The following is a 21,167-nucleotide window of genomic DNA, read 5'->3' on the forward strand; positions in this document are numbered from 1 at the left end:
TTTAATTTCATTTCAAGTTTAGTTAACTAATATGGACCTTGAGCTGTCTGAGTAAGTCAAATCAAGTGGGTATCTTAATAAGTGCCACTTCATCTCAAATCCATACTAAATGCAAATTCAAGCAAGTTTTTAATTTTGTTACACTGGAAAACTGACAGAATAAATCTCAACCAGATAGTGACAACATTAATTTTGGTTGCTTGTTGAATATGCTGTTGATTTTTACAACCATATCTTGTTAGGGAGATAAGACATAATAACATCATCCCGGAGGGCAAGTTCAATTTTTGTAAAAGCATACGACAGATACAAAGGCAGATTTCAAAAAGTTAACAAAATAATATGGCACATAACGCTAAAATTAGAATAGAAATAAAAGCAGAAATTGCTGTTGTATGAAACAGTTAAAACAGCATAAAATTAGCATGTAGGCCTTGTACATAAAGAACCAGCATATTGTATGGATTTATGATGTCTTTACTGATTTGACTAACTCAGACTGCTGAGGTGTAATACAAAGTTAAGATGAAGAGAATGTATTTTTGCATTTTAGATTAAAGTATGAGGATTCTGCTGACCATCTCTTACAGCATAATTATGCTTTAGTAGCCGGTATACAGTGTATTATGGACAGAAGACACTATTAGTTTGTTTTCTTTTGTGCTTTGAGAATAATTTAATTAACTGTTTTTGGTGTGATGCTCCAGAAAGTCCACAGATATTAACCCCGGTTACATGAGTGCATGAAAACACACTGACCTGGAATTGACCAAACCCCGTCAATGAGGACAAATATGTGGCCTCAGACAGGTATTACGCAACTTTTGTGTGTGTTTGTGACCTGCTGACATTTTAACGTGTTGCTCAACTCCCCTGACTTATAGTTTGAATGCTATGTTTCAATATTTGCCATGCCCCACAAGGCAGTGTAACTCTCTTTTAGGAGCTCAGAGAGAAATCTAGCACTCCAGATCCTATCTATTTGATTTCTCACAGTCCTAATATAACCTCTTCCACATGAGGCTTTTTATTACCGCTCAGGGAGACAAGCTTTATTTGCAAGCTGTTTGCTGTAGCAAATCGTTATTGCTCCATGGCATTTCAATTGAATAAGATATCAAGTTATTGTGTCATTCACTGGGCCCCAGACGTGACTCCAATAGGAAAATAAGATATTGAAATAGGGATTTTAATAAAGGAAGCTGAAGATATGATTCTACCTGAAGAGTCTAGGAAATATCCTGAGAAAAAAAGTATTCCCAAACTGATAGCTGTTAATCTTAAGTACTCAAAACATCCAAATGCAGAGATAAACATTGGGTTGTAAGCTCACACATACCCTTTCATAAATTCACATTTCACAGCACTTCCATGCTGTGGTTTCTGAATATTTGGCAATATTTCCACATACCTACATGGAACTCTAAGGTGTTAGTCCATTATTCAGTTTCAGCTCATCCACTTCTCACACACAAAATGAGTTTCTCTCATGGCCTTAGTAGTGTTTAGCTTTGCAGTCATTTTTGACTTCTGATACCAATCCAGTGCAATGGAGGTAAAATTTCATTTATGCTGCTCAAAGCATTGAAGAAAAAAGGACATTTGAAGAATTAAAGGCATACTGTGCTGGATTTTTCAGTATAGCTTCAAATTCTCAGCTGTTCACAAGTATGCAATCTCAAAGGTGTGGTAAGAAATGATAGAAATTGCAAGAGATAGCCGATTGCTGAATCTTTTCCCAGGTCATCAGACACTGACTCAGGTCATCAGACACTGACTCCATGTACAGGTGTGCCAACAACCCAAAACATCTGTACTGGAAATCCTGAGAATGAGACTGAACTGTCTGCTGTCTTTCTTCAGAATTGCTGACACCCAGCTCCTTTTGAATATAACTTTAACTAGCAAAATGTTTCCAAAGGCAACGGGCCTCTGTACTTATCGGCATTTAGAATCTTATATGGTAGTTATTTGAGTAATGAATGATCCAGGTCTGTCAAGTTAGGTACAGCTAGCTAGAATAACTGTTGGACTTAATAATTGTAACCCTTTATGTGATGGAATTTAGAGTTTACATGTCACTGAAAGTATAGACTATATTAAAGAGTATAGTCTAGACCTGCTCTAATTGGAAAGTATCATGAGATAAATTTTTTGCTTTGGCACTGCATAAATATATTGAATTGCCTTGAAATCAACAGAAACTGAAAACTAGGGACTCCATCAATTTTACACATTTACAGTGTTGTGTTGAGGAGTGCTACTACTGTAGATGTTACAAAAGTTGTATAAAGTCTTCGTGGCTCCAGAGGGAACTGTGTGGATTTAGATTTTTAAAAAAAATGCCTTGAGTGATGTCACCTGAGTCAGGGTCCGTACAAGTCTGAAAAAAAAATCTGGAATGTGGCATTAGAAAGAGGAGGGCTTACCAGACCACTCCTCATCTCTTCTCGAGGCTACAGGTCTCCAGGCTAGATTAGCTGCTAGCGTAACACACCAGAAACTCTGACCAAACTGTCAGCAGCTGAGTTGCATTGTGGTTTATGTGAGTTTGACCAGGAATAAAAATGTGTGTGGAATAAAAGACTTCAGCTGTATCTGACAGTATCACAGGAGTGCAATGGTAAATCAGTGGGGTACTCTGCGGGGTATTTATTATATATAGTAATTATCATTGTTATATGTGAGTGTTATTGACTGTCTCACGCTTGTAAATAATTGTGATGGGAATGATTTAATCAGTAGAAAGTAGTTCCACTGAAATTTCCAGTCCATTTCTCATCACTGGAGTGGTATCATGCAGATTGTTATCAGTTAGATACCACCAGTGTCAGTATGAAAATGTGTTTTGTTTTGTTTTGTTTGATTGATATGACCATTTAAAGTGATGCAGTTGACATGATTTGGATGTCGTCAGTGAACTGCAGCAAAGTCACATTGTAGAAAGCCTGAAAGCTCCATCCATGGTTTATATTTGCAAGCCTCCTTTCACTGCTGCCACAGAATTTTTTCACTCTAACCAACACATGTGTTCGGACACACACTTTTCTTTATCTGCTTTCTGTCAAAATTGTTGTGGGACACCCAGCATGACAACACTCACAATCTCACATCAGGCACAGACAAACAGACTCATCCAACTGACAAACATACAAGCACCTAAACACACCTAAACACACCTGCACACACACACACTCCTTATCACAGCAGTGGTAGGTGGTTTTGAAGCTGTGACAAACTGTCCAGCCAGCTGAGGCTATCCATGGAGAGCTTTTCTGTTCAGTTGTTTGATGCTGTTTTAGTAATTAACTCAGACAAAAGCTCCAGCAGCTCCCTTCTGATGTGCACTCAACACATACACACACATGCACACACACACACACACACACACACACTCATCTATCCTCCCCGATAAACAGGGAGTCTGGGGACACGCATAATGTGTCAACAGTACAAACAGCTTCGTTTCAGAAATAGTTTCAAAATGAGCGTGTGAGAATCTGTGGGAATCTCTGTGGATGTGCTGAAGAACGTGGGGATCTAATCATATTTATGCTTTCAAATGCTAAACATTTGCTTCACATCCTTCTACAGACACCGAAACATGAGACTCACATAGCAACAAGTGGAGTGCCCTGCAATGTAAATATGTCAGCAAATGATAGTTCAGTGTAAACCGTTAGAGGCAGCGCTGGTAAAGCGAGAAACTGAGAAAAAAAGAGATGCCGTAAAATGAACGCTTTATCTTTTAAGGAATTCTTACTTTCTTAAAAATAATTCATTCACACATCCCAAAATATTTGGCTGAAGCAGATGCCAGATTGCTGCACTCTCTTAAAAAGGACAAAAGAATGTATAAAATCAAAGAAGCAGAGGTAGAGATTTCCTTACTTTTAGTTTCTAATATCAATCAAGTTGCAAGTGGATGGTGATAAAAGTCTTGAGATTCCCCTAACGTCATCATTAAGGTTACTTGTCAGAGCTAAAGGTTCGTCCAAAGTTCATCCTAAAAGCAGAATTCAGAAAAGAAAAAATCTTACAGACTGTTTTGTTGAGTTAGTCTCCATCTGCTGATGAAGATCCTGATCAAAAGCAGCTACCAAAAGGAAAGTAATGTAATGTTTTTCTGTTTTTTGTGTTCTTCTTTGAAGTCTTCTTTGCTGAGCAGAACACTGGCACACTAACATACAGCTAGTTGTTGGCCTGTCCATTCTGCAAACAAACAGCACCAATGACAGACTGTTGTTCTTATAATACACGGTAACAGTATTTACATTTGCCACTGTGGAACATAGCGCCAACACACAAAATTGTACTTTTCAAACTTCAAACCCGATCACTTCAAAGTATTTATTCAAGTCTGGTTCTCTCCTCTTGTCCTGAGTGTGTAGTGAACTAGCAGAGCTGTGTTTTAATGTTTGGAGAGAGGGTTTACTTGGCAAATATCTAAATACGAGGTCATGTTGTGATACTGCGTTTGAGGAAAGTGAACTTCGACCCATGCTGTTTGTTTTCATTTTTATAATATTTATTGGAGTCCTTTGGTCTGAAATCCTGTTCTCTCTATGTTTATATCCAAAGATTTTTGAAAATTTGATAAAATAGCCATTTTTCTTTCCCAAGAAACATTACCTTTTGTGGGTACATCAAATGTGAACAGGCCTGAATGTGGTTAGCAGGAATGAGCCCATTTCAAACCTGAGTTAAACAAGTCTTAAGAGCCACAAGTTTCCACAAACATCTTACTCAATCATCCAATATCCGAGCTAAACCCTCAAAACCCACCTGGCGCTCTCAGCCAAGCTTCAGACTGACCTATCCAAAGAAAAACCCTCGCTCATGTTGAAAACCGACAATAAATTCCAAGCATTGCATTGTGTAACCAGGCCAAGTCAAACATTCCACATATATTGGTTATATTGGTATCAGAGGAGCTCTGGGAGAGTTGTGGGTTCAGCAACACAGACTGTCACTGCCATTTCCAAAGCAGCATCATATCTTAGTGAGGTCATTTTGTTGAATCACCCCCCCGAAGCAAATTGCCTACGAGGCCCCTAATAACTTTATTACCACATATATCAAAGCCAGACTTTGGTCATGCTCAGATTTGCGGGAAATTTGGAAGCCATCTGCGAGCTGCTGCGCTGCTCCTTCGCTCCTCTCCTGGTTCGTTTGACCTACAGTCATTGCTAGCTTTTGTTTCCTTTTTTTCCTCTCCTCTTTGTTTCCTTGCCTGTCTTCATTAAACTTGTCAAGTTCCTGCTGCAGCTATGCCAGCCCTGTATTATGCTCCGCTGTTCTCATCACCGTGACCTTCAGTTGCCAGGAAACTGAGTATGACGAAGACATGTGAAGAGGCAGAGAACACCTTCTGACACAAAGTAAACATCAAACCTTGTTATATAAAGTATCTGGAAAGTTTTAGAATGAAGTGAGGAGCAATTAGGGTGAACTGTTGGGTGAATTTCCTTCTCAGTATGCATGGGGTGTGTCTCTGTCCTCTGCAGTTAGGGCTGCAGCTGATTCCAGAGCACAAAAGAGCGTGGACAGTGAAGATCCTTGAGGTCTGAGGGGACCATGGATTCTGAGTTTTTCAGTGAATGGGAATGTCAAAACTGTCGACAACAATTTACGCAACATGATTAAACTAACAAGTCCTCCAAATTTAAATACAAAATACATCCTTATGTCTATGTCGTTTAGAATGACAGAGATTTTCTAATGCAAAGTCCCTAACATAAGAATGACATCATCTACGTACAGTCCAAAATCAATACAAATAACTGTTGAAAGTATGTTTCCTAATGTAACAATGCTCTATTTTAGGTTTGGACACAATAATTAATTAGTTAAAATTAAGAAAAAACATGATTTGGGTTAATATCTGTAAATATTATTTATTATAAATATTATTTCTTAATTATTCACATAATATACCATGCACATACTGTTAATTTATTTATTACATCTGCACTTCTGGTTAGATGCTAAACTGCATTTCGTTGCCCTGTACCTGTACATGTGTAATGACATGATTTCATTGACTGCATGATACTCAGATGGTTTATTGTTTGAGGAGTCCTTAGAAACGTTTGGAAAAGAGGAGGCACTTTAGGATTCACCATCTGTCTATCATGAACCATATTATGTGAGTGAGTATTCAAGTATTTTAATCTCAACAATCTCTTTTTTGTTTGTTTGTTTTTTGCTCAAATTCAATATTAAACCGTGTACATGTGTTCACCAATGAGCTGAGGATCTATTATGTATTTATGTCTCACTTTCAAACTGTGTGAAGAACCATGTAACACCAAACCCAATTAGCTATCCTGTACATTTAAAATCTGCACAAAACATTTACAAATAATGTTATACTCACAGCAATAAGACAATTTGTCTTTCAGATAAATCACCCGACATGTACGAGCCCCATTCTGCATGCAGTGAAATGTTCCCACCAACACTGACAGGCCTAAACAGCGGACAGCTGAAGTACCTGCAATGACACGAGCTGCACCGAGTGACTGCCTAATTGAGTTGTTATTACCACTAGTCAAAAAGCAAAATAAAAACTGGAGATGATTGTAAAGTGATTCAACAAAAACACTTTATTCCTGCAACTAAGGTCTAACTTGGCCATTCTTTGCCTTGTGAACAGCAAATGAAAAAACAAAAGCAGATTCAATCTGCTATGTATTCTGGAGTTTTCTGTCATACCACGTTTAGTTGTTAAATTGTCCTGAAATTGCCACTCTCGACTTACACTAACATGGATAAGAAGGCACTGAAGTGGTAATAAGAATAGAAATGTGAACATTTATAATTCCAGAGCTGGGTAGCTCCTCCTGGTGAGGACCAGTATGATACACAATCAAAGGCTTGGGCACAGCTTGTCAAAGGACCTTGTGGTGAGACTGTCTTACTCTTCAACAGATCATCTGTACCAGTCACCATCTAATATTCAGTGGAGGTTTAACACAACTGAAATGAGAAGCAGGAGCAGACAGGACAGACAGGATTTCCTGCTTTTATATTGAACACATATTGAGGCAGCCTTCCATCAGTTCATCATCACAGACAGCGAGCCTGCCGCATGTGTTGACTTTTCAAAATCAGTGAAGGGACATTGTATCAGATGCCATCAGTCCTCGTTGCTGCCCATTGTAGCTTATCAATGTGACACACATTTCAATGTGATGTCTTATCACTCTTCTTCTTCTTTTTTTTTTTTAAACCAAAACAAGGGCGGCCGATTCGTGTATCACTGCCGCGCAAGCGTCTGACATTTAATCAATAGAGGGGGCATGTATTTGTGGGTCGCTCCGTGGCCGCAGAGCTAATGACAAAACAAGACAAATTAAGTGTCTGCTTAGGCGCACTTCCTCGGCTTGACAGGATGATAGGGGCGGCGTAATGGGAAAAGAGGGAAGGCATACAAGAAACCATAAAGCTGAGAAGAACACTGAATTTTATAGGCTTCGTTTTGAGAGCTGCTAGCTGTGCTTGCTGTTGTGTGACACTGATTACCACCAGCATGTCAAGGCAAGATAACCTCTGCGCGTATGTGTCATGCTGGGCATATATATGTGTTTGTGTGTGTGTGTGTGTGTGGTTTGCCTCAAGGGCCCATTGTGAGGCTGTGAAGGTGGCAGAGTTCGAGAGGCACAGACCAGGACTGATAAAACGGAAAGGCATATCGCTACATCAGATGCTGGCAGTGAAACAAACGGGGTCAGAGAAGGTCAACAACATCACAGTGTCAGCCTGCTGCTGCTTTGACTGTTGGTCTTTCAGAAACAGGAGAGCTGATAGACCAACATCTGAGCTGATGGACTATTGTAAAACAGACAGAATAGCAGCTCACAGTCTGGCATTTGATTCATATCAGTGAAGATGAAGTGTGGAGGTGGGGGTGGGGGTGTGCATTTGAAAATCAACACAGTTTGTGTCCGCTTGCAAATTAAAGTAACGGTTAACAAGAACGCAATGTGTTGATGTGTTGAGAACAAGTGTGTTATTGTGTTCTGATGCCAGGCCCCCGTTTCTAAAGCGTTTGCTGAAACCTTGTGGCGATTACACCCAGCCATATGTCTAGTCTGTGAACACTGTAGCTTCGCAGTCTTCCAATCCGTTTGGCCTTTTCAAAAACAGCCTTTTTCATCAAACACTTTATAATTAACCATAAAATATGAGTGGATGAACTGTGGTGAGCTGACGTTTTTGTCCGTTGTCCAAAAAAACAATGTCGGCTCCCTCTGGCAAGATGATTTCATGAGTTTTTTGTTGTTTTTTCTTTTTTTTTTTTTTTTTACCAAATTATAACAGGGTAGGGTGGCGGAGTGTATGTGGGTGTTAATTTCCTCTTTACGTATTGAAATTAAAAAAATGTAAATTGAAGCTAGTGAAAAATGTTAGAATTAGTACTTCAAAACAGAGTAGTCTACCACCATCAGACCACAGTTTGTACATGGGCATGCATTTAACCAACCCACCCAGCCCTCTTGACAGTCATATCAGGAGAAGTGAACGGATGATGGTGGTGGAGCTCTTCAGTATCCAGTATGACTTGTTGGAGGCCTGCTTCAGTAAACATGTACTTGTCCAGACTCAGTGCTCAGGGACATCGTGCTCGCTGGGGAACAAGCTGGTTTTCTTTTTGACAACAGTCTTCTGTACATGGAAGTTTCTATATTCCCAAGTTTCTCCCTGTCTACTTTTCTCTCTCTCTCTCTCTCTGCCTTTCCCTCTCCAACTTCATATCTCTCTTTCTTCCTCTCTCTATACTGTGACAATAAAGTACATACTGTACATACACATAAAAGAATACATTTTGCCAAAAGCAAAATACGGAATGGAAAATCATACATATGTATTGTCTGTACTACGTATTGTTAAAAAAAAGTACATATACATACTGTACATATAAAGGAATGAAGTGAAGGAGCGAATCATGATTTCTCCTTTGCTAATCATACAGTTCATTTATAGTTTCTTTTGTATGGTTTCAGTTCAGGATAATTGCTTAAAAGGCGTTTATTCTTACATACTTGGCAAAAATGTGAAAAAACTATGATTTCATCTTCTGCTCTTCACTTCCACAAACCTCGTCTGACTCACTGGATGTAGACTGTTGGCATAAGCCTGCCAATAAACATCTATTTCAGATGGTATTCTCCTCACTTCTTCTATCTTGAGTGTTTTTACAGAAAAATGGCAAGTTACGCTAATCCTGTCGCTATAATGGCATGAATCTAAACAAACCAGTAGCAGTTACCTTTTGTTTTTCTAAGGGATTTAGACATTTTAACATGCTCACCTCACCATGTGTGAAAATCCCAAACAAAGTGACTGGTTTAAAGAAATACAAACACCCCTTTCCATGGAGCTGAATGATAATGGGTGCAGGTAGATCTGACACACTGCTGTGGCAGTCACTCCGCTTCAATTTTGACAATTGTCAGCTACACTAGTAGAAATTAAATTTGTTTTGTTTTGCCAAATATGTTAAACATGATATCTGCAAAAATGTTCAGTGGCAACAATTTTTTGAGTGAAGGAAATGCTACAAAGACTTAACCAGATGGTCAACGTGGACGGAGAACCCTAACACTCGGATGTGGTCAGGTTTCGGAAAGTAAAACACTTTGGTCAGACTGATGGAAAGAACGTTTACACGAGTCTTGCGTCGTGCTTCGACACAGTATTGACTTTTTACATTTTTTGTACAAATACCACAGTCTTTCTCTAACCTTAACCAAGTGCTTTGAGTGCCTAACATAACCACAAAACCTAAACCATGCTTCAATTGCTATGACTGGGAAGACAAGAGAAACATTTTGTCAGTCAACCTTTGGCAACAAGTCAGTGTGAACATTTTGTGATTTTTGTGCTCAAAATAAAACATTTTATATTCTTCATACAGTCACTGTTCACACATATACACATTTTCCAACACTGTAGCTTTGAGCAAACTTGACTCAAACAGGAGCGAATAGTGAATAGTCATGTTGGGGACTACTTTCAGAGGCGGACAGTTGGTGCTCTGGTGAGTGTTTACAGTGCTGTGTGTTGGATCGTGTGAAAATAAAATCCAGTGAAGTGCAGAGTGATGAAAGGACATGTCACCCAGTGCAACGTCACTCACTGATGTGTCTTTAGAATAATGAAAAATATAAAATATTCCCATTCTTATCCTTTAATATACGCTAATTGCACCAAATATTCTGCAGCATTATTTGTTTAAATTGATATACATCTTTGGTAGTATACATCTGTGATTACAGTATACTCCTCTGATACTTGACTCCCCTGCTCCGTTTCTCTGTCTGCATCCAATTACATTTTTCTCTTCCCGTCAACCTCCATTTCTCTTTCCCTCTCTGACTGTCTGCATTCAACTCCAAATCTCTCCATTTCTCTCTCCCTCTGCTACTCTTCATTTCTCTATCTCTGCTGAGCACAATTTCTCCCTCCATCTCTCTCTCTACATCCAATTCCATTTCTCACCCTTGATGTATATACATTTCTGCCTCTCTGTCCCTTTTGTTCCATGCAACTCCAAATATTTCCATCCCTTTCTCTTTCTCGCCTTGCCACTATTTGTCTATGCCCGTCCCTTCCGCCTCTCAGTCTTTTTCCTGCTGCATCTCTTTCTCTTGCTGTCTGTCTCTATTTGTCTCAGTGGACAGGTTGGCTTCTCTGAGGGCTGCACTCTGACATGGTGAAATGGAGTTAGTTTGTTCCTGCGGTGATGGCGGCACTTTGCAGTCAGGATAACAACTCCAGATATCGACAGAGAAGAGACAAAGGACATCAAGGGTCACCGTGAGCTGGCAGGAAGGAGAGGTGAAGCTTCAAAGACCGAACACGTCAGCTGTAGGAACAGTAACATATATGTGAGTCTGTTAAAGACTGTTATGGATATTATCTGTTATTTGGAAGCAGAACTTTTTTCTCAAACTTTCTGATGCCAGTAGAGATCATTGAGAGGAAAAATAATAAATAAAGGAAGGTGAAAAACTGCTCTGTTATCATCTTCTTTTCAGTAACAAAGACATCACCATTGCAAGGCTTCAAGTGACTGCAGCCCTCAATCACACCCACAGTGAATGAAACTCTGCTACAATTACACTGCAGTAGTCTCCTATTGCCTAATAATAAATGGCATAATAGAGGTAATCTGCAAGCACGTCGAGCTAAAGTAGTACATGTGTAGCCCAGCAAAAGCTGAATGAAAAACAATTGCTGTGAATATCATTAATATGTCCTTACAAAATGCGATGTGATGCTGCGGTGGTGGTAACAGTGGGTAAAATCCAGCGCTGAACTACAAATCACATCTACACCATAGGTATCCAGCAGGACTGCTGTGGCAAGCATAAATCCACCTTTAAAATTTACATGAGTAGTTTATTATTCTTGCATAAGTAAATGACCAGTTAATTTGAATATGAAGTGAATTTGAATTAGTGTTATTGAAGCTGTAACTTGACGTTTAATGTACAACTCACAGGGGAGTATTTTACTCCACTGCATGTCCCTGATAGCTAGAGTTAGTAGCTACTCGTCAGATGAAGATTTTAAGGAACGTAAAATATTATAAGCTTGAGTAATAAAACACATTGTTTCCAAATAAACCACTGATTTCTGACTATTTTCATATAAAGAAAGCAGTGTGTAGTTTGTCTCTTTGTCACTTTTCAGAATCAGGATCACAATAAGCCTTATTGTCATTATAGTATAAGTACAATGAAATTCTGCCTATGAGTTGCTATCAGTTCCACCAAATAGACACTTTCCCTCTGCACTTATCACATGGTTTTCATTTAAATGAATGACCTGCTGAAGACTCAAAAAGAGCTGATACCGGTATTTCAACACCCAAAAACCCGGTTCAAAGTCCACAAATTGAAAGTAGAATAACTATTTATTGATTGTTATTATTAATTTTATTTGATTATTAATCATCTTGCCGTTTACAGTGACATTTTGGAGGGGTCGTTAAAACTATCTAATAATGTCATATACTGTATACTACTTTATCTGTCATAGGGACAAAAGTGGTGCTTTGATACTTGAAGTACATTCTACCCTCAATAGTTCTGCAGTTTTAACTTTTAATGTACTTGTTGTACTGGTACTTTTATTTAAGTAAAGGATCAGAAAATTTCTTCCACAACTGTGAGAGGCCCTAATTATTATCACCTCCAAATATCGTTGCCACTCTGAAGCAAACTTTGGGCCACTTTCAGGCCACTGGGACCGATTCTGCTGGATCATTCATCACTGGGTCTGGCAAACAGGCATGCTGGATTTAGGCCGCCGTCAGGCTGAGTCATTTTGACTACTTGGGTGGCACTGAAAATAAAAGCTACAGCTCTGTACCAAGAAGACCTACGTAAGCCAGAAAATGATGACATGGTCATTTTAAAGACAAAAACACATCACAGCCCACAGATGAGTTTTTGTTTTTTTCTTTTTGTTAGATGTCTATAGAAGAAGGAACATTATCATAACTGAACAACAAATTCCTCATTTTTGGCTACCCCATAAAATCCCATTTAGCTGTGCTTAGGAGACTGCAGAGCCGATTAGCTTTTTAGGGTGAAAGCCAGATTCATTTGGAAAAATTAATGTTAAGAAGTCTCGCCTAAGCACTGGGTGAGGATGGTGACATACCCTGAGCAGCGTGCGCTGGGGCGATTTCAGTCTTATTGACGGGTGAATCCTTATTCTGACTGCCTTTTTTGCAGCGTTAACACATTGTGCCTTTGTGTACCACCTTTCTAGAGAATAGTATTTAACAACAACATGTTTGTGTCACTTGATCTTATGGAACTCTGCTACAGAAACATGTGTGATGTGAAAAGTCCCCTCAGTAGTTCTGCTTTTTCCAACCTCTTCTGTCACATCTTGTCAGGCTTCTGTAAATAAGCCGAGACGAGATCACCAGTCCTGTCACAGGACGCAGTGTTTAGTCAGCAGCAACATCGTGACAACAGTCAGACCTTGTGACAAAGACAGAAAGTCCAGATGTTAAAATAGCTGCATTAAAACTAAATATGTCACGATGACAGCACCGACACTGTATGCGTGCTCCATGTCCACTCACACATGCTCGCACAGTACGACTGATAAGCTACCTCCCACCCCTGCAGCAACACACACTCGTGTACAAAGGCCAGCGTCTCATGTTCCCCAGTAGCCCATCTCACTGTTTCAGCTAATCTTTACCATCACAGGCCAGGTTGCCATTGTTGGGATTTCCTCTTCTTAATTACTATGACTCTGCACTTTGTGCTTACCGTGCTGCTGTTTCAGGCTCCATTTCTGACCCTGTTTTGTGTGTGTGTGTGTCTTTAATCCTCAAATGAGTCTGGAGGGCCAGAGGGGCAGCTAGGTTTACCACCTGTTGTGGCAATTACCTACTGAACAAAGCATGGGAGGCAGAGAGAGGCTTTATGTCAGCAGTATCACCAATGATCAGTGTTTTCTGCTCTGCTAAAGAAATAGTCATTATAATCAGACTGCCGCCACTATTAATAATTTCAATACAAGTGTTAAAGCTGCCGTAAATTTTTATCTGATCAATGAGATGGAAATCCATCCACAGAACGTGATGTTTCGACTCTTCAGAGAGAAACAAAAGCTTCTTAAATCTCATGGTGTGTGCTTTTGCAAGATGAACAATGACTCGGTATATTCAACCACCTCCACCCTCACCCAAGACCTCTTAGGTTCAGATTGTGCAGGTTAATGGTGTCATGTTACGTGATTTCTTGACAGGTGCGATGTGAGCCTGATTATAAAAAATCTTTAGTGGTTACATGGCTTGTGAACAAGATTATTTCAAAAAAGATTTCAACCTTGGTAGGTGTTCATCTGGGTGCAGGGCAGGGGAGAATAAAAATAAAATAAAAACTCAAAAATAAAAGGGGGGTGTAGGCAAAGTACTTGAATGACACTGATCGTAACAATCAACACACTGCAGACTGACAGCAGACTGCAAGATGTGCAAGTAATGTGTGTTGTTTATACTTTTTCTTCTGGTGGGCGTAGTGAGGCATAATCTCCACAGGCAGCTGTTTAAATCTGACAAATCTCCTTCAGTTTCTATGTTTTGAACTGCTTCTATAATGTTTGATCAAGGCCCAAGTTTCAGTCTGAGCTTTCAGGTTTCATAAACTGTCCCATGCTTTTGATGAGGACTCCCATACGGACTTAGCCCTTGGACTCACCAATTGTTCTTGTCCACAAGATTTGAATTGGACAGGAATTTTGATTCCTCAGAATTCAGAAAGACCCATTATCTGCACAGTGTCGTATATCAGGAATTACATGTGCATGGGACGAATATTGCACACCTCACATTTTGCGGGAAACAAAAGCGTTCTTTGTGCTCAGAATTGTCAGGAATGGTTGTAAGGGTTAAGCTGGTTTATGGGCATGAAATGTGTCAGACATTCATATGAACGACTCAAATTTCGTTCTTTCTGTCTCTTTACAGATGTGCTTTTTTTTAATCAATACCTACAATCTTTCCATAAGTTTGACCATAAACGCGCTGCTTTGCCCAGATATTGTAGAAAGAACAAAATTTAAAAAAAAGATTTCCATTGAACATTAAAAACATTTTCTGGGAATGTATTTTGAAGCTTTGGAGAATTGCCCAATATGAGCGCTCTGCTCTGGCTTTGGGGTTGCTTATGTCCTTACGTCAGCCTGAAACATCACTCCCCTCCCCACCAGCTTATATCTGAAAGACACACACTTTAATATTGAAACTGTAAGGCTAAGATTTTTTTTAAGAACTTGGAAAAACTTAAAATGTATATATTAGCCAATATGCTATATAGATCTCTATTTATAGATCCCCCTGAGAGCAGAGGGATTCAACTACAGTCACCAAGGTGATTTTAGCAAGGGTAATCTCTCATAATTCAAGTCGGACGGATTCACCGGAAATCAAATCAGCTTTCCAGACTGTGAGCTGAGAAGGCAATATCCCAGTGCAATTCTTCATTGACCTACATAGCATTTCTCCCTGACAGCATTCCCCCCACCCCCCACTATTCTGCTCCTCCCCTCTATTGCCCTGATCTCGGGGGTTTCTCCCCGTGTGTTTGATGATGAGCGGCACAATATTCATCATCTCAGCCTCCAAACTGGAGAAAAAAAAACATCCAAGTGGAGAATAGAGCGTTAGCCCACCCGAAAAGGAAAAAATATGTATTGACACAAAAAATTGGAATTTACCAGGCGGTTTGCTTCCTGGCTTTCCAGAAATGTAATTAAGCATCAGAGACAATTGTGAATCTGTGTGTCTCCAAAAAAATGTTCGCCTGATTAGGTATCGAGGATTGGGTAATTTCCATCAGTGATGATGTGAAATTGGGGTGCTGCAAGAGTGAGCTGGATATGTGCGTGTGAGGGCATGTGTGTCCTAACTTCACACACACATATACACACAAACACACACAAACACACATGTGCAGACAGTCATACAGACCCACATGCACAGCCAGAGACAGACAGTAGGCTCCCTCATCATTAATTCAGGAACCATCACTCTCACCCTCCTTCTGCCCCTGAGAAGCTCTCAATGCTTCCTGGCAATATTATGCATATTTATTCATACATCCCTGCTCCACTAAATGTCACTGTAAATGTTTCTGCTTCTAATGAAGTCATTTCTTTATGTTTTTGTTCTATTCCCTTTACCCCGCCTTCTTCCTCCTCCCTCTGTGTTTCCTGTTTGAATGAGGATATCCCTGAAAATGGTTCAGGTTCATACTTTCTCTATTACCATATTGTCTCTAAACTTCAGAAGCGCTTTATTCATCCCTCTGCTAATTCCATTCACACTTAGTTTCACCTCGCTCCAAACGCCTCAGAGGAGAAAAGCTGCCTTTGTAGCAATTACTCCAGACCTTGATCTGACTGCGCCCCCCCCACCCCCAACCCAGTCCTACCACCACCAGCACCACCAGCACCACTCTGCCCCTCAAGAGCCAGCAGTGCAGGGATTTTTCAGGGTCTCGGTCTTTCCCATCTCTTCCCCCAGAGCTTCAGAGAGTGAATACGAGAGAAGCCGGCTCCTGTTTGTCTCCCGCCTCTTTGTTTTCAAATCCATTCACCTTTCTCTTTCCTTGCCTCCCCACATCCTGTCTCACACAAACACGCACATGTGCATCCCACATTCCTGTGAACAAAAAAGCCTGGAGTGCGGCACATTGACAGAGTTTGAAGGTGTGTCGTTTGTGCCAGCAAGCCTGTTCAAGAGTATGTGTGAAATATTCCTAGACTGATAATTATCACAACAACAGCTGCAGAAATTGTGAAACAGGTACAGCAGCTTCTATACTGTGGGGGCTATATGGTCCCTATTTATGTGCACAATAACCTTTCAGCCTGTAGCTGTCTTTTACTGTGGTTGTCATGGAGGAAAAAGTGGAACACAGCATGATTAGTAGGTAACAAGGTCTTTTAAAAAGTTCATGGTCTGTACTTCTAATCCACTTTGTAATGCAGTGGAACAGCAACATGCATTTAAATATTCCTGCTAGTGGAGAAAATACCATATCTGTCATCTCATACCAAAGTTAAAAGTCCGGACTATGTGCCGCGGTAATGTCCCTGATGCACTCTGTGACAGACAGAGTACTTGTTTTTACAAAGGAAATGCTGCCAAGATGGATATGGTGTAGCACAAATCAAAGCCCTGGGTTTTTGGTACATAAATCCAAGGGATTAAATTGTCCATATGACAGCAACAAGCAAGCCCCAGTGTCTGACTGAGATCAGTGCAACATACGTTGGATGATATGACATCAGGACTGGCATTCAGCACCCAGTCATTTGGGGCGGCAGCATTTAAAATACCAGGCCTCGCTGTGCAGCTGCAGCTGGAAAAAGGACAAAATCTCTGAATGGGGGACGTATGAGACTGCTGATTTGATTCTCCTCTACAGGGTGTTTTCAAGACTATAGATTGTTTGCGGTGGATAAATTGGTAAACTTGTGGAATGTCCCCCTCGGTCCAGCTTCTTTTCATAGAGGAAAAACTTTGAAGGGAACTAAAATGCATCACTAGAGGCCATATGAGAGTGTACTCACTAGTGAAATGTGGCTGTGGTGGGAGCAAGAAAGTAAACACAGGAAGAAGATCCAAAAGAGGGATCTGCCCAACTATCAAGAGGCTAACATACGTTATTGATTCTTTGACTAGCTGCTCGCAGCTGTCAGTTTTGCTCATGGCTGTGGGAGCTGTTTAGCGCAAACTCTGAGCAGCAAACTGCTCTGTAGATGACAATCAGTCCTTTTAGTTGCCATAACTATGATCTGTCCCAAACTTCAACCACACTGTAGCTGCCATGTCCAAACACTGTAGAAAGCAGAAAATAATTGGAATTGGATGGGAAGAAATATTGTGACTGAGGTGAATCCAGAGTATAGCAGAATTGTCCAATATTGACATTCTTGTCTTGGGTTGCTTTTTAAGATGCTGGGCCACCACCTCTAGTGAAGCTTCAATGCCGGTTGGCATAGATTCTACAAGTTTGTTAAACTGTGCTGGAGGAAAGGACACTGTTTTTCTGAAAGATATTGACTCATTTGGTGTTTTAATATTGGCTGTGGACAGCACTGTCTAACCTGGGCTTACAAGGTGACAGACGGCCGTAACATACCATTATCTCATCAGACCATTCAGTGCAAACTCATATATTTTTTCCTTCGCTTACCTAAAATAGCACATGAAGTGTTAAATCATGTCCAAGTTTTTGGCAGATGACTCCAAAAATTTTAGATCAGAAACTGAGGCAGAATCAGCTCACATGGACTCAGGCCAAATTGTCTGAACCTGGACATTTCACTCTGACTCACCACTCACTGTGGTGAATAAAGGCCGGGCTAATGAAATCAAGGGCACTGCTCACAGGAGCCATAAAATGTCTACTTTTGTACCTGAGCTAATTGTTCATCAGGTTTATACTATAGATTAGTGTGGATATATATGAAGAAGCAAATCTTTTAATTGGCTCTTTTATTGTTCCCCTACAATTCCCCCTCATTTTAGATACTGCACAGACATGCACCCTTGTGAAATGACTCTAAGCCATTGTTCCTGTGTTATCCGGAGAGACGAAAGGCTAGTTAGTGCTGCCTTTGATAGAGATGCCAGCCACCATTTTTAACATTTGTGTTATCAGTAAGACAGAGAATTACCAAGGCTGGGATGGGAATAAAGCCAGTCAATCCTCTGTCTCCCTCTCCTTCTCTCCCGCTCTCTCTCTCTCTCTCTCTCTCTCTCTCTCTCTATCTCTCACTCACTCTCTAGGAATAAAATAATAATAATGTGCAGGGATTGTAGGCTTATCTCGCTCCATTGTGTCACTAACTTTTCAGAAAGGGGACATCTCAATACACATAAAGCATGTTAACCTCCTAAATTTACACAGTGCTGCTTGCATTCTTCACAGGGCAACATAATGACTTGCTTGCTTGTGAGATCAAGCAGCTTATAATACACAGTATATGAAAATGATATGTTCACCACCACTACAAAGAAGAATGAGAGGATGCCGTTAATGCTGATGTATGGGAGGTCTGACTGAAACTTACAATGAATACAGTGATTAAGTCTGCAAAAAAAAAAACTTTAATCAGCGCACTTGTTTATAAACCCAGCGGTGCAATTTCTAAGGCAACACAGTGAGGTGAGCCTGAGGAGCAATGGGTGGCTCTGTCCAAGCCGCTTGCCAGCTCTGATGCCCCCTACAGGACAGAAAGCTGTTAACCACAGAGACCTCCAGTTATTGCAGTCAATTGAACTAAAACAGCAGAGGACTCAGGCGCCTTGTGCCAGGCTTAACCCTAAAGGCCCAGTGTCAGTGGTTCCAGTCACTTTCAGCTATCTGAGAAATAGGCTGAACTTTAGTTTCAGTTCCCCTTATGGGGAGGGTTGCGCAATTAGAGAAAACATGAATGGATGTTTTGATTGGACGTTTTGTTCTCTCTACTGTTCCATGGAACAGCAGAAGTTCATCATGGCATTTTCTGCAATAAGTGTTTTTATGTGAGGATCTGTGAATGCACTCATTTAGAGAGTCAATCAGGATTAAAACTGTGCAGATAGAATCAGTCCCTGTAACCTCTGGCCCTCATTCAGCAGTTAATACAAGTCCAACACGTGTTGTCATTTGATTGGTTTACATCACTAATAACACAAATTACACTTTTGTTGTATTTATGTTTATTTTTACATAATTTAGTGACTTGACAGCCCCGGTTGATGTCTCAAACCTGTGATGTCACCTATGAGGGCTTTATGGTCAAAAAGTGGCATATGCTGTCATTCATATCAAGCAGGCTGTGTGTATGTTTGGTGCATGCTGAAGTGTGTGACAGACAGGCAGGCAGATTGTCCATACACCAACAGAGAACAGATTCTTTGTTCACAGAAATGGCATTATGAGCTCCCTGGGGCCCCAAGAGCTCGCAACAAGCATCAGTTCATATAATACCTATATCATTTCATATTCCTATTCTAACTGTAGTGTATATCATGTTCAGTAGTGCCACTGTATGTGATAGCCCACCAATACAATAATGCTATAGTACACACAGTTACAGATTCCCTATGATGTTCATGTTGCTGCCTCACTTCACGTTAGCTAAGATGCCTAAGATAAGAAAGATTTTCTGTGAGAATAAAAAAAAAAATTTGATCTCATTCAAGATGGCTCACAAACGCAGAGACGCCACCAGGTTTGCTCACTTTATGTCTAATGTGACTTTCTGATGAGTCCTACAGAGGCTACGGGCTGAGAGGCAGCTGGGTGAAATCTGCATCTTGATTGCAGAGACCCCCCCCCCCAACACACACACACACACACTCACTCAACAAACACGCGCGCGCACTCAAACAATCATGCGCGCCCGCGTACTCATCCCTCGTAAAGGGGCGTGTGGGACTGGCAGCGACTCAAACCCTCCGCATTTACATCAGAGAAGGAGCCGAGAGCGGTGGCGCACAGAGACACGGACGGAGGAAAAACTTGTATTAGATCAGCCAGGACTTTTCTGTTTCTCGACATTATACCGTCCATTCCTTTGACGTTTTGGAGACTGTCTTTTTTCCTCCACACTAACCGGATTTCATTTGAGACAGTGCTAAAGGAAAAACAAGAAGACGAAACCGGACAGATCAGCGGGGAGGAGACGAGTCTGTACGCGGAGAAAAGAGAGAGTCTCCGGGCATCCGCTGTGCGTCTTTGCGCGGTGGGGACCTAAGACCGAACTGAAGTGCGCTGTGGTTCTCCCTCGGCGTGAAAAAAGGGGGGCTATTGGGGGGGATAAGTGGACTTTCTTATACGGGGCTCTGGAGAAGATCAGATGTCATTCTGACAGAATCACAGGAAGCCTATCGGATCGTACTCTCGGCTCCACGCATGTTGGAAGTCAGGAGAGCAGGGCTGGATGCCTGCGGGTTTGCGAGTCCTCAAGACGCAGGTGAATGCAGCTGTTTTTGCTGGTTTGTTGTTAGAAGGATTCAGGTGAAAAACACTGCTGCGTTAAAGTGCGCTGAAATTTCTCATCAGCTTTCCACGGTGTTCAGTATTTTTACAAATTTGGCTGGTATGGTCCAATCGTTGTTTTACACCCCATTTATCTTATGGTTTCAATACTTATAAATTACAACAAACACATTAAAAGTATCACCTACTATCATACATCATGTTTATGCAGGTCTTTACTGTACAGGATTGTATGTATCGACTGAATACAAACCTGCTCCGTTTCCTTTGTGCGGTGTGACCCAGTAAGGGCAGCCTCCAGTAAATGACTCGAAGCTGCCATAATTTACGCTTTAATTGATTTTCTCTAAATTTCTGAGTGCGAGTTTCATGGTGTCACTGTTGTGGGGGCAAGCTTTAACAATCCGCGCATCTGGGTAGCTGCTGGTGCGTAAAAGAAATCCACAAGGACTGAGGGATAAAACACTTTCTGTTCTTTAGCTCGTGGGAAAGAAAACGGGCCTGTAAATAAGCACTGCAGAAGAAATACGCTTTCAGCTGGAGGATCGAGCGTTTTGAGGGACAGTTTGAAGAACACAAAAGAAGAACTTCTGGTGATTAGGTAGTTCAGTGTGTCACATGAAATGATCA

General features: G+C 40.8%; 1 protein-coding gene across 2 annotated transcripts in view; it reads left to right on the forward strand.

Annotated features, from left to right (window-relative positions):
• Nucleotides 1-19,980: 19,980 nt before the first annotated feature.
• Nucleotides 19,981-21,167, forward strand: part of nrp1a (neuropilin 1a) — a 56,701-nt gene continuing 55,514 nt past the window's right edge. For both annotated transcript variants that reach the window (XM_046370917.1, XM_046370918.1), the window contains exon 1: nucleotides 19,981-20,511. The gene's annotated coding sequence lies outside the window, so the exon portion shown is untranslated. The remainder of the gene's footprint in view (nucleotides 20,512-21,167) is intronic.

The sequence above is a fragment of the Scatophagus argus genome, chromosome 18, assembly GCF_020382885.2.
Source record: "Scatophagus argus isolate fScaArg1 chromosome 18, fScaArg1.pri, whole genome shotgun sequence".
Taxonomy (NCBI): domain Eukaryota; kingdom Metazoa; phylum Chordata; class Actinopteri; family Scatophagidae; genus Scatophagus; species Scatophagus argus.